Below are 14,558 nucleotides of genomic sequence, written 5' to 3'. Positions count from 1 at the left end.
TTACTACCTCCTGTTACTGTTTTTCAGTCCACATATGGTTTCAAAGCTCAATACATACCTTAACAATGTATTAAATATTCAGAAGGGAAACTATTAACATTCCCCTTCCAAATTCTGAATTGTTAAATGGGCTTAGTACATTTCAAAAAGGGGTTTAGCATTTGCAAACTCTGTGAATTACTGAACCAGTAGATTATTTTTAACAATAAAACATGAGGAGGAAGGGAAGGGGTGGGGGGGGGGGGGGGGTTTACCACGGAATTGTTCGGATAAAATTGAAAACGTCTAATTGTTGAAATTGATACTGAGGGTATATGTACATATTAGACTGTAGAACTTATGACTGTGATGTGATACTTGCATTTGTACTTACCTATCCTGCTAATAAAAAATATATATATTTTTTTAAATGATAAAACATGAGGCAATTTTTCTCAATTCCCTCCAAATTAAGTTTGCTAATATTGTTAGTTGAATGATAACCGGTGCATGTACCTATTTAGTGTTAATGTTGCTTCAGATCAAATAAAAACCATCACACATAACTCTTACACAATACTTAAAGACAGAATTTCTGACATCCAGTGTTAATGTTTTGTTAAATATATTTGCAAATGTTGTCACTTAAACAGGAAAGCAGCTAAAGCAGTCTCTGGATATAAAGTAGGATGTAATCATAATCTTTAGATACATTTTCTGAGTTTCAGGAACAATGTGTGTCTTCTGGGTTTACTCTAAACCACTATAATAAACATATTCAATGCTTTTAGATTTGATCTGTTTGTACTGGTTTCAATTGCAGACTTTAATCTAGATTTAGACCAAGGATCAATTTTACCCATGGCTTTTAAAATCTATTGATCAATGATCTGTATTAGTGTTATCGCAACTAAAACTGTAATAGAACTGATCTGAGAGATAGACCTTCAAGTATTATGCTCAGTCAATTTATTGAACAAACTATGGAGTTAAAATCTGAATAGATTAGATCCTCAAGCATTGCCTGACCACTGTATTTTACATCAATAGATTACTTATCAGCACATTTTCTCTAAGTACAATCCAGTCATCTTCTATTTTTTGCGGAGCTCATGCTGGGTCTGTTCGAACTCTTTCAAAAATATGACATTTAATGTCCCAAAAATCAGGAATTCTAGTTTCAAGCTTGGTCAAACCTTAATGAATGCTACACCAAAACATGCCTTTCTGTTCCTATATTTTATTGTGCACCATGATTCAGAAATGGCATGTTTTTGCTTTCGGAGGGAAATTCTAAACATATTTATTGTTATTGCCAGCCAAAAAATTATCACTACTTGGGAAGATAACAACAAGTGGTCTTGTGATGCTTGCTGGAATGGGAAGTGTTTAATCAAAAAGTGGATGGAATTCAAGATTAGGAGACAATTTTTACAAAAGTGTATGAATTTTGTATATATTTCAAATTGTTGACCTCCAAAGTGGCCTAAATAAATAAATTGAATTGAAATTCAAGTTTACCATTTGAATCCTATTGTTGTAAAAGATGTGATTTTGAACTCCATGAGGCGGTTTCTTTCCAAAAAGCATTCAGGTTGTAATCATGAGTCAAATAATGCTGAGGAGGTTAAAATATTCAAATTGAATTCTAATTACATATGAAATGTTCATTGTTCAATATATTTCTCTTAGTATTTTAATGTGAGGACTTTATTGCTTAAGCAAAATAATTAGTATTTGTTTTTCTATATGTAGGAAGCATTACATTAATGAAATCACTGTATCCAACCTTCTTTGTTTCATTTCCTGTTCTTTATGAACGTTTCTATTGTTGAACTTTAAAGATTTCATAAATCAATTGGGGGGGGATCGCTTGTCCTGCATAACCTGGGTATACAGGTGAATTGTATGTCCCATGGTAAAAAACACTCATGCACGTGTAAAGTTGTTCGTATTAGCGGTATATCTTTGTTCTCCGCTCCTTTATTCATGTGACTGCATATTCATCGGGTTAGTCGATATGCAACCTCCACCAGGAGGTGTTTGCCCTAGGTTAAAAGCAGTAGTGACCAGTGATAAGTGGTGAATGTGAGGTTTAAAATAACTCGGACAGCCAGATAGTTCAATTTATTGTCCTGGATTCGAGTTAGGAGTGAAAATATTGTAGATATGCGTAGGGAGAATGAATAGGATTCTTACGCAATCAATTTTCGTGTTCTAAAAGGTCGACATGTTTCAGCCCTCTGTTGCCTAGGTAGGTCGGTCGGGCTTTCATCAGGACCATGGGATATGTGTGTAGTAAAGTGACGTATTAGTCCTCTACTTCATGGAGGTCAATTTGTGCCTGTGGATAAAAAAAGTGTAGATAACCAAGGGAGGGGTAGTGGGACATAGTGAATACAACATTTCAAACTGTGAATGCAACTTTAAGAATGGCAATACTTTATCGATCACTCGCTCTGCGGTCAGCCACCACAGACTCACACACCGGTCTTCACGCTCAAGTAATGTGATTGTCCTTATCATGTCTTGTAAGTTTACTGGCAAGATTTCCCTACTCATTAACTATTTACAACCAAGTGGTCCACAATATTTTTGTCCATGTGTTACAGGTGTTGTGTGGAGTTATACGTGGTTCTCATATAGAGAAGCGATCGTGCTGCCTCTATTTTTGATACGCAGTCTGTTAATAAGCACGCTAGTGTAGCTGATTGATAAACCACAAGAACTGGTTCTCATATAGAGAAGCGATAGTGCTGCCTCTCTTTTTGACTAGCTGTTTGTTAATAAGTACGCTAGTGTAGCTGATTGATAAACCTCAAGAACTCTCGAAGTTCATGCTTATTTTGTGCTGTCAGGAACGCACAGTAGTTCCTGTTGTATGTACATTTTGGCCATTATCACGTTTAACAGGGCAGGTCACTAGATGTAGCGTTATGGACTAACCCGACCTGATATGGTTTAATACGTTCATATTCATTGCTCATTTTAATAACCGCCTCTGTCCCTAGGGCATCTGTGCATGTCCCCAATTATTATTCTTCTATTACTTGCTAGCGTTATACAAAAAGTCTTACGTTTTCGCCATTCGCCATGGGCGCCATTCTTTTCGGGGTTTCATGTACCTCTGCGCGCTGCTTGCTGCACGTCTACAGGTGCCAGGGAGTCGGGGGAGGGGGCGCCTTCTAAGGATAAATATTCTACAATTAGTAAAATATTGTAATACTTATCCGTCTCCATTCCGGCGCCAAACCCGCTCTCACAGCTACCTGTCACTCGTGTCCTCCCGCACTGCTTGTGCTGACTCTGCCGTTCCTGGTCCCGGAGGATGAGTTCATATCCGGGGCTTGCTCTAATACGTTCGCGATCTGTAGATACTGAAAAGAGACTACATGCATCTCTCATAATTATAGTAATAATTACAGTAGTAATTTCAACATTAATTTCCAATTGTGACAACTTGGTGCCCCAAATTTGAGGTTGGTAACTGTTGCAGTAGTGACGTAATTAGCTCAGTATTTTTGGGTGACACGTCGGGATATATATTATGCACCTTGGCTAATGCGGTAAAGACTCGTCTGGTTGCAGTAGTTTCAAGTGGTACCTATAAATACACCAGCGAATCTTGGTGGTACTCACATGCCAGATCGCAAGTATTGTGATTGTTCTAACTGGGATCTTTTCTGGTGACATGTGGGTCTTTTAGTTTCTGGTGGAAGATGTTTCAGGTCATCTACCTGTTCAGGCTCACCCATGGGATATTATCGTTCAGGCCCATTTGGTCTGTCCCCAGTCTGTGAACCCACCTCTGTTCTTTCTCGAATAGGATGCGTTCTGCATTGTGATCCTTGACAGTTAAGGTTTCCAGGATTATCCATTTAAGGTCATTCACTGTATGGCCTTTCTCCCAAAAATGACTCGCCATTTTGGTCGTAGTTTTTTTACATTTCACGTTACTCCGATGTTCGCAGATTCTTTGTTTTGTCTTCCTGCATGTCATGCCTATGTAATTCATGTTGCACGGACAGGTAATCATGTATATTACATGGCTCGTATTACAGTTTGTATGGCTCCTCATGGTCCATTTTAGGTGTGGTAAGAGTTGTATTTCTTTGGTCGGTTTTGTTAGTTGACAGACTGAATACGATCCGCATGGAAAGTGTCCGGTGATAGGTGGAAGGTTCCACAGGTTAGTCTGATTTTGTAAAGTCGTGGGCGATGGTTTTTTTATGAACCAAGATATCTTTCAAATTGCGGGAACTTTAAAGATTGCCCAAAGTTAGGAATTGTGCTCTACATAACTTTGCTGTTTTACAGTATGTTGATTTTTATGTACTACTTTTGTCTCTTATGTGTATGGCAACTGATGTTTTGTTTTGCTTTAATAATCAGCTTATGTTTATTAGCTTCTATTATTCAATAAAATGTTTCAAAAACAACAAATGGTAGTTGATATATATTTACAACTGCAGCATTTTTATTGTATGGGCAGTTTCAAAGCGGCCAAAAATATGGTCTGTGGGATGACGGAGGACCACATTGGCATCAGCAGGGAGAGGTTTGGGCAGGTGATTTTGAACTTTATGAACGTTTCTATTGTTGACTTTAAAGATTGCCCGAAATTAGGAATTGTGCTCTACATAACTTTGCTATGTTACAGTAGTTGATTTATATGTACTACTATTGTCTCTTATATGTATGGAAACTGATGTTTTGTTTTGCTTTAATAATCAGCTTATGTTTATTAGGTTTTATTATTCAAATAAAATGTTTCAAACACAACAAATGGTAGTTGATATGTATTTACAACTGCAGCACTTTTATTGTATGGGCAGTTTCAAAGCGGCCAAAAATATGGTCTGTGGGATGACTGAGGACCACATTGGCATCAGCAGGGAGAGGTTTGGGCAGGTGATTAGGGGTACATGTAAGGTTGGAAGTAGGGGGAACAAAGCATGTCCATTGTGTGGACTGTGACTCCTGGATTAGTGTGAGGGATACCATGCTACCCTGTAAATGAATCCCCTAGTGATTATTATCAACAAACTCTATTCGGTTTTACAAAAGAAAAACATCTTCCAAGTTACAGATTGACAAATATAATATGTCCAAGTTAATCAGAACACAAGATAAAAATTCATGAATTACAGCAGTAGCTTTTTGCGTCTGTGAGATCTCAATGAATTCCGTCATCAGAATCGGTAGCCGCTGGGGACAACACAGTGCATGGGCTGTTACTGGTTCAAGCAAAGTATCAACATCCGGTTGCATGACTGATGGGAGTGTGAGACATGTGTCTAACACGCATTCTTCTCAGCATAGCAGGCAGCGTAGAACAGGTAGGATGCAATCTTGCCAAATTGGTCTGAATGACAGAAACCATGTGGTATTTAGTTCTCTTAGACGAGGTAGTCCCAAAATTTGGACGATGCGCTCACGACACTTCATCGCAAGTAGAGTTGTCTCCATGGAGAACTCGGTGTCGTTTGTGAAATGACTTGCCATATGGCAGCAATAGAAGCAAAAATAGTATTCCTGCAGCGAGTCCCAAAATGATAGGCAATCCGCCAAACACAGAGTGCACAAAGTTTGGAAATATTACCAGGACTGCTTCAAATGGAGCAGTCCAGAAAATACGGTCCTAAATACATGTACAATACCACTCGTATCAGACATGTTTAAGATACGACTTAACATTTCTGAGAAATGTATAGGGTAATGTGTAGTTAAGAGGGCAAGTAACTCTGCAGAAGTCCTTGTGATTTGCAGATCATAGGTTTCTTTCGGCGAGGTCCGTGGCAGTGTTTTTTGCAAAAGAATGGCTTTCATTCTGCTTAAAGTATCAATTTGTATAGAAGAGATGTTCAGTGAAGGCCAAAGTGGTGACTCCCGGCTGTCTTGGTTTTAGGAAACAATACTTGCATACAGCAAGTGACCCTGGCTGACACAGTTACTAGATATGGTATTCCTGGCAACATGCCACAGCATCTGCGATCATTCAACGTAAGGTAACTCCCATTCGAGAGTTGTCCAAAAATTGGATTGCATTTTCACAATTTTCCTCGCTAAGAAATACTTCACGACCCCCACTCCAACATCTGTATGTGTACAGCAATTCCCAGGATGTCTTGATGTATTCTTTACCCAACCTTTTAGATGAGCCTGCTGGTATATATTGTAGGCAATATTGAAAATGGAAAATTGTAACAGACTGAGTGAATGTTCCAATGTATAATCCATTCCATAACTGGCTTTTCAGCGACAGTAAATAGCAATCTTTCCAGTTTTCAATGCTCAGCACCGTTTTGTCTGCTCCCCTTTGTGCCAATTTGGTCTGTTTATCAGTGAGATTGAATTCTGAAAACAGTGACGTAGTATAGCCTGAATGAAGGTTTTGCAACGTCCAGCCTAATAGCATGATAGAACGTACTTGCGACTGACCATGTTGCAACATGACCAAGTCCTGTTCCATGATGTCTATGGCAGAAGACACTATGCTATCTAAAGAATATATCCTGGACCACAGAGTCGTTAACCCATTGTCAACCAAGAGATTTCTCTAAATGAATACAATCAATTTCTCGTATTCGTTCTGCAGTCTCTGCTTGCGTAATTTTCCATGCTTCATTATAAGCAGCAAAGATACCGGCATATATACTTCACCTTCAGGAAACCCACCACACACCACCGCACCCAACAGCTGCCACGCCACTGCTGGGGCAAGATCACCAACTGACTACCACCCTCGCCCTGAGACCACCCGCCGACCCAGACACCACCGCAACCAACCTCAAACAGTAGATCAACAACTGCGCTAACACCCTCACCCCTCTTAGGACCGCCACAACCAACCACACCAACAAGAAAGCCACCTGGTTCACCGAAGACGTCCGGATCTCCAAGCACACCTGTCGGAAGCTGGAGAAGAAATGGCTCCACGACCGAACACCTGACAGCCACACAGCCCACAAGAGCGCCACCCGCAGACACCACCCACTCATCAGGGCCGCCAAGAGGACTGCCTTCCAGGACCGCTTAGATAACAATGCACACAACACCAAAGAGCTCTTCAACATTATGAAAGAACTTTCCAACCCCAGCTCCAACACCAATGACATCCCACCATCACAAGACCTGTGCGGCTCCCTGGTCACCTTCTTTCACCGCAAGATCACCGACATCCACAACAGCTTCAACTCTGATACCCGCACCCACCACCGAGTCCACCACCCCTGCGACCACCACCCGCACCAGCCGCCTGACCGCCTGGTCCAACGTCAGTGACGAAGACACCATCAAAACCATCAACTCCATCCACTCCGGATCCCCATCTGACCCCTGCCCTCACCACGTCTTCAATAAAGCCAGCACAGCCATCGCGCCTCACCTCCGAAAAACAATCAACAGTTCCTACGAGACAGCAACCTTCCCAGAAAGCTGGAAGCACGCCGAGATCAACGCCCTTCTGAAGAAGCCCAAGGCGGACCCTAAGGACCTCAAGAACTTCTGGCCCATCTCCCTGCTCCCGTTCCTGGCAAAAGTAACAGAGAAGATTGTCAACAAACAGCTAATCCGCTACCTCGAAGACAACAACATCCTGGACCCTTCCCAATCCGGCTTTCGCAGCAACCACAGCACCGAGACCGCACTCATCGCCGCCACTGACGACATCAAGATCCTGATGGACAAAGGAGAAACGGCCGCCCTCATCCTACTGGACCTATCAGCAGCCTTCGACACAGTCTGCCACCGCACCCTATCAGCACGCCTCCATGATGACAGAATTCAAGAAAAGGCCCCGGCCTGGACCACATCCTTCCTCTCGGGCAGAACCCAGAGCATCCGCCTCCCACCCTTCCGCTCAAAATCCACCGAGATCATCTGCGGCGTCCCACAGGGATCCTCCCTCAGCCCGACGCTGTTCAATATCTACATAGCAGTGCTCGCCCACCTCGCACGACAACATAACCTCAACATCATCTCCTACGCCAACGACACCCAGCTGATCATATCCCTCACAGAAGACCCCCACACCGCCAAAGACAACCTCCACAGACGAATGAAAGCCGTAGCCGACTGGATGAAGGACAGCAGACTGAAGTTGGACTCAGACAAGACGGAGGTCCTCATTCTTGGACCCACCCCATCAGCTTGGTGGTCCACATCGCTAGGCATAGCTCCGGAACCCACAGACCACGCACGCAACCTAGGGGTCATCCTCGACTCCACCCTCTCCATGACCAAGCAAGTCAACGCCGTGTCCGCGTCCTGCTTCAACACCCTCCGGATTCTGCGCAGGATCTTCAAATGGAGCCCTCCCGACACGAGAAAAAACATCAACCATGCCCTCGTCACCAGCAGACTCGACTACAGGAACGCCCTCTACTCAGGAACAACAACCAAGCTCCTGAAACGACAACAACAAATCCAGAACGCCTCGGCACGACTGATCCTCGACGTCCCCCGACGCAGCCACATCACACCCCAGCTGAGAGGCCTGGACAGGCTCCCCGTCAAAAAGAGGATCACCTTCAAACTCCTCATCCACGCACACAAAGCCCTACACAACACCGGACCCACATACCTCAACAACAGACTCAGCTTCCACACCCCCACCCAAAGCCTCCGCTCAGCCAACCTCGCCCTCGCCACAGTTCCTCGTTTCCGGAAAACCACAGCCGGCGGCAGATCCTTCTCCTACCTCTCCGTCAAGACCTGGAACACTCTCCCTACCAGCCTACGACAGACTCAGGACCTGCTGGCCTTCAGAAAACTTCTCAAGACTTGGCTCTTCGATCAGTAGCAGTCCACCCTCCCCCTCCCCCAGCGCCTTGAGACCCTCACGGGTATGTAGCGCGCTTTACAAATGCAGTGATTGATTGATTGATTGATTGATTGATTATTAAAGGCACCAGAATCACGTTGGCTGCAGCTGCATGCATGTTATGGCTAAAACGTGAGCCGATCAGCCTGAACAACAGCTACCTTGTTATGATATATTTGGCGGCATTAGAACACTGTGTGCAGACTAGAGTCTCGATGTAAGTCTAGGGATGATAAAAACAAGCCATTCTCATGTAAATCATTTCACGCAGTCTAACTTACAACAACATTTATGTGTAGTGTTGTGTGCAAAAGCAGCGAAAAGGTAAAATGGCGTTTAAACTTCTAATAAGCCTATGCTAACATAGCAATGCATGCAACAAGGCCCAGCTCTCACTACAAAGGTACAATACCTAGGGCATTTAATTGGGAAATCTTAATTTAGCCCCAGAGAGAAAAAATTGCATCCATTCTCAAGATACTCTTCCCAAAAACAAAAAGAGACCTGAGGGCTTTCTTGGGACAGGTAGGCTACTACATAAGATTCCTACCCACATTTTCTCAATTAGCTGTTCCCCTAACACACAGCTTTCCAGACTTTTCATGTTGGTGAGATACCTTTCCAACACTCTTCATATTGCGACAGTAATGCGAGCGAGTGCATCGAGCTTGCCCGAACCACCCCAGTTGAAGTTCGGGGGAGGGGAAGCAAATTTGAGAAAGCAAGAAGGTTAATAAAGCAATTGTGAATCTGTTCTAACAAAGACAGTGACTGGCAAAACTGGGTGTAAGCAAGATTAGGTTTGTGCCTGTAACAAGAATATTATCATGGACACATGCCACAGTAATTTACGGCACAAAAAGGGCGGTGTACGCACTGCCAACCCTTTCAACCATGCACATAGTCCGCCTGCTGCCTAGCTGAATATGAGTTATACAAAAATCCGTTCAGGAAGGGGGAATTGCGATTGGTAAAACAATCAGGCATCTTATCAACTGGTCTCTGCGCATTGAACTCAGGTGGGACCGCTTTCCTCATCGCAGTGCGCCAAAAGGCAACAGAAAATAAGACAAGTCATATGTTTTTCCATCCAGCACTTTGAGGTAAAATTAACTGGATATAAGAGATAAGGACACATACATATATGGCATATGAATTGTAAATATCAATATGTATGGGGACCCAACATATCTTATGAAAACCTTTGTTTGATTTAAAAAATATATATATATATGATTTGTAATATAACACACATACTTTTCCAAAACATGTTGTCCTTTGTGAGTAACAATATGTAAATATGTGCAAGAATGAAAAACTTTGAATATAAACAATAGCACTTATTATTTTATTGAGATGAATGAGGGGGATAGGATGTACACGGCTGGTCAATAGTTGGTGGAATATTAGATAAAGACACTCGCATTTCGTCATTAAGCATTTTCAAGCTTCCACATTTCAGTGTCATGTTTTATTTCAGCTAATTCTTCTTCAGAAAGGGAAAAAGTTTCCAGTTACAGTTGAAAGAAATGGATTTCTTATGCAATCATAGTCTTTGATTTCAACATTTGGGAAGTAATGATAAACTTTCTCTCCGAGCCATGTTAAATGGTCAACAATCAGCCGACTGATCTCATTTTTCAGCTGGCACTCATCAGTTTTGGAAAACATTTCAAACCTGCCTTCTTTCACTTTCCTTTCCCAAATATGTATTTTGTCTCTCAAAGCACAAATTGTATCTACTGCCGTTAAGATATTTTCTCCTATTCCTTGCATACTGGTGTTAATTTTATTCAAATGTTCAAATATGTCACCAAAATATGCCAATTTTGTGCACCAAAGTTTGTTAGATGGCAGAATCCGTCTTGCTGATTTTCCTCCAAAAGTTTAAGTATCATTTCCCGCAATTCGTATACACAACAAAGCACTCGACCTCTTGGGAGCCAACGAACGTCTGTGTGCAGCAGGAGCTTTTTAAATCTTGTCCCCATTTGTTCACAAATATGAGTAAATATTTGTGATTCAAGAGGTCCGATATTAATGTAATTGACCATTTGAATCACTTTGTCCATAACTTTTTAGTGACTAGTGCCTCGCGATGTAAAAAGCAATGAGTAAATATGATATTTTCATTTTCTTTCTTTGCTAAAGCTATAAAACCTTTTGTTGAGCCAACCATTGAGGGTGCACCATCCGTGCATATCCTGACACAATTTAACCAGCGCAAAATATTTTCCTTCATGAAGCAATTTAAAGTTTTAAATATATCCTCACCTTTAGTTCTCAGTGGAAGTTCTAGGCAACACAGGAATTGCTCAATTATTCTGTCACTATGAATGAAACGTATAAAAACCAGTAATTGAGCTAACCCACTGACATCTGTTGATTCGTTTAATTGCAATGTAAAGACCATATTATCGTCTTGGAAAATATCCTTCCTTTGCAGCTTAACGTTAGCTGGCATATCTTGAATACGTCTTCCAATTGTGATATCTGCCAAAGGGATTTTATTAACTTCTATCTTAAATTCTGCCCCGAACATTGTTCGAACAATAGCACAGCAATATTGCTTTATGGTGGTTTCGGCAACAATGTTTCGTTCCTTGTTTCTGGCAATTATTTTAGCAACCAAGTAACTTGCCTTTTGAGCTTTCTCTGATGTCTTCTTTCTCTTTGTGAATGATGCAGACTGCTTCCTTATAGATTTAGAAAGTTCAAAGTATTCTACTGGTTTTTCTGACAAATGGCTGTGTTTTGTGGTAAAATGTCATTTTAATTAATTTGGTACCATATTTTCATTTGCAAGTATTTACCCACAAACTAAACACTGGAGACAAGGATGGTTTTCATTACCCGAAAATGTGAACCCCAGTTATATATAAGCTTTATTATATAAACGGGGATTGGAGATTTTCCCTTCACACTTCTTACATACTGAGACAGACCGCTCAGTTGATTCTTGGGTACTTTGCTCAATAGCTGCTACATTTTGTTCTTTGCAAACGCCATCTTCACCAGCTTTTCACTTCCTAATTATAAACTTATCCATTTTTGAGTGGGAAAATGATGAAATGTGGAAATCTAGACATAGGAAGAACATGAGATACGAAGTTTAACATTCTTACGCCTTGCTTACAGTCCTCATTCTCTCTAGTAACAGTTCAGGATTTGAGTAGTAGATAATCATTTGAAATCAGAGCTCTCAGCCTAAGGTGGGACAGAAGTAATAACTGCATTGACGCAGGCTCGGACAGACTCAGGATGCCAAGTGAGCTGTCCAGAACCCACAATTATATTCCATCCTTTATCAGAAGGCCCTTACATTTCTATGCCATGGTCTTCCCCGCCAAACTAGATTGCTTACTTTCCTAAACAAGCATTTGCGAGAGTTTGAGCTATTGGCATTGTAAATGAAAATGCCTTTTATTTGTGTGTTTTGAAATTCTGTAAGTGATGTGTAAACTCGCACTTTATACTTATAGTCATTGCTTAGGAGAAGCAAGGTTGGCAGTAAAAGAGGCACAGTTACTGCCAGCCTTGTTTCTTGTAAGCAACAACTATAAGTACAAAGTTGCATGTTTACGCACCACTGGCAGGTTTTCAAAACATAAATAAAAGGCATTGTCATTTACAAGGCCAATAGCTTAAACTCTTGCAAATGTGAGATGTATTCCATTGCAAATGCTTGTTGAGCTCTGAGACAGAGGCGGCAGCTGCCATAGGAAGGCAGGGACCGTGACGTCAGGCCGTGCGTTTCAAAAGCAGGAAGGGGGAGGAGGCAGCTGCAGCCAAAACAGACCTCGGACGTTGAATGCACAGCAAATGTGGCAAGATAAGAGCAAGATTTACAGCCCTGTTTACATCAGAGCTCTATAAACCAGGAGCACTGGTCTCTCATGCTCCAACTTAAAGAAAGAAATAGTGCTCACAAGCTCTTAGTGACAATACATGTAACAGGGGGGCAGTCTTTGAAAATGGGCCGCGTTTTTAAAGCCCATATCCTGAATACAGCATGTCCTGCAGATCAAGCGCTGCCTCGGCGAGATCAAAAAACAGCCTTTACCTCTGGAAAGGTGCTGCGGGACAAAGCCAGAGAGTGGCCGCTCAGTGCTGCTGCTAAATACTGACTTCTGGCTGCCACCGTGAACGCAGGCAAAAACTGCACAAGATCACACAGCATCACTGCTATGTGCTTTATCTCTTCGATAGTTATGAGACTGCTAGAGGACAGGCAGGGGTGCTCGGAGATAGAAACAAGCTGGACATAAGGAGCGGAATTGAAACAACAGCCAACAAGAAAGAGTGACAGAGACAGCATGGAAGCGCCATCTTGTCAAATGAGTTACTTCTATGCTCTTCCTCCCTAGAGAGGGCGTTGTATTTTATTTTACATACATTTTAGCATTTCATTGCTAACAGAGGCCCAGGAGCATAAAGTGATTTACGCAGAATGACGTTAGGATTTAGTCGAGGGGCCAGTATTATAGTTTCGTTTCACCATACAAAAGTGGCAGCACAGGGCACAGAAGAAGAGAAATATAGAAGAAGAGAAGAGGGACATAAAGAGATGAAAAAAGTCAGAGATTTCAAGAGTTGGTGTGGAAAAATAGGGAAACAGTTTGCCATTGAAAATGACAGAGGAAGGGATGAGGGCAAAAAGAGGCGTGAGGGATGTACTTTGCTTGCAGTGGTTCTGCTGCAGCCTTGCAGCGTCTTTGCAATGGAAATAAAAGAAGGTTCTGTAATGCCATCAAAAAAGCACTCAGAGGAGGAGCTTCGCGGGCAACCAAGATGGCCGCGTAAGCTCGGAGCTCCGAAGACCCTCCGATCCTCCGCACTGATCCTGTACTCTATCCTGTCCCACGATGGTGGGAATCAACAACGGAGTTGATGCTGACGGGGCCCTCGTTCTCAGATTGAAAATCCGAGTTCCCTGGACCGAGTTGTGCCGTCGTGAAACTGCCTGGTGCGGACGGCATTGTTGCCTGGCATTGTCGGCGCTGAGACGTGGCCCGGTTCGGCGCCCAGCGAGTGGATCTGCTTTGCTAGCTGGACCCGGTGACCCCGGTGGTCTCCTTCGCAACGCGCCTTAAAAGTCGGGTGGTGGTGTAAACTGCGTGACTAAACCGAGTGGTGGTGGTGAGGTCAACCCGCTCCCCTGTTGAACCGCTTCGCTTCCGTCAGCCAACATGGCGGGCAGGGGTGATCCAGACAAAGGGAAACCTCAGAGAGTCAGCAAAAAACCCACCCAGAACCAATCCACCATTCCCGAACGGTTTTCCTACTCCAAGGGGTCACCAGGCACATCGGGCCAGGCCAAAGGCCCGCACCGGGATGTGTCCCCTGAAGATGCGGAACCCACTCTTCGTGACGTGATTGGAGCCATTGCTGGTGTAAAGTCTGAGATGCACAGCCACCTCGAAGCGCTGTCCAGCAAAGTTGACACCCTCAAGATCGAGCTCAATCTCATCAGGGCCGACCTCGGCAAAACTAACGATAGGGTCAAGTCGCTCGACATTAAAACGTCGAGCTTGACTTCGGACATGTCGGACGTGAAGGCCGAGGTGCGGGAGTTGAAGGCGGCTAATGGTACACTCGCTCGCCGACTTGGTGATTTTGAGGGACGGGCAAGGCGCCAGAATGTCCGTATTACAGGTGTGCCGGAGGGAGCCGAGGAAGACTCAGTGGACTTGTTTGTGGAGGACTTGGTGGGGAAACACTTGGCACCAGGTGGCTTGAGCAAATTTTTCTCAGT

The sequence above is a fragment of the Lissotriton vulgaris genome, chromosome 1_1 (assembly GCF_964263255.1).
Source record: "Lissotriton vulgaris chromosome 1_1, aLisVul1.2, whole genome shotgun sequence".
In the NCBI taxonomy this organism is placed as follows: Eukaryota; Metazoa; Chordata; class Amphibia; order Caudata; family Salamandridae; genus Lissotriton; species Lissotriton vulgaris.
Note: the sequence above shows the minus strand (reverse complement) of the source record.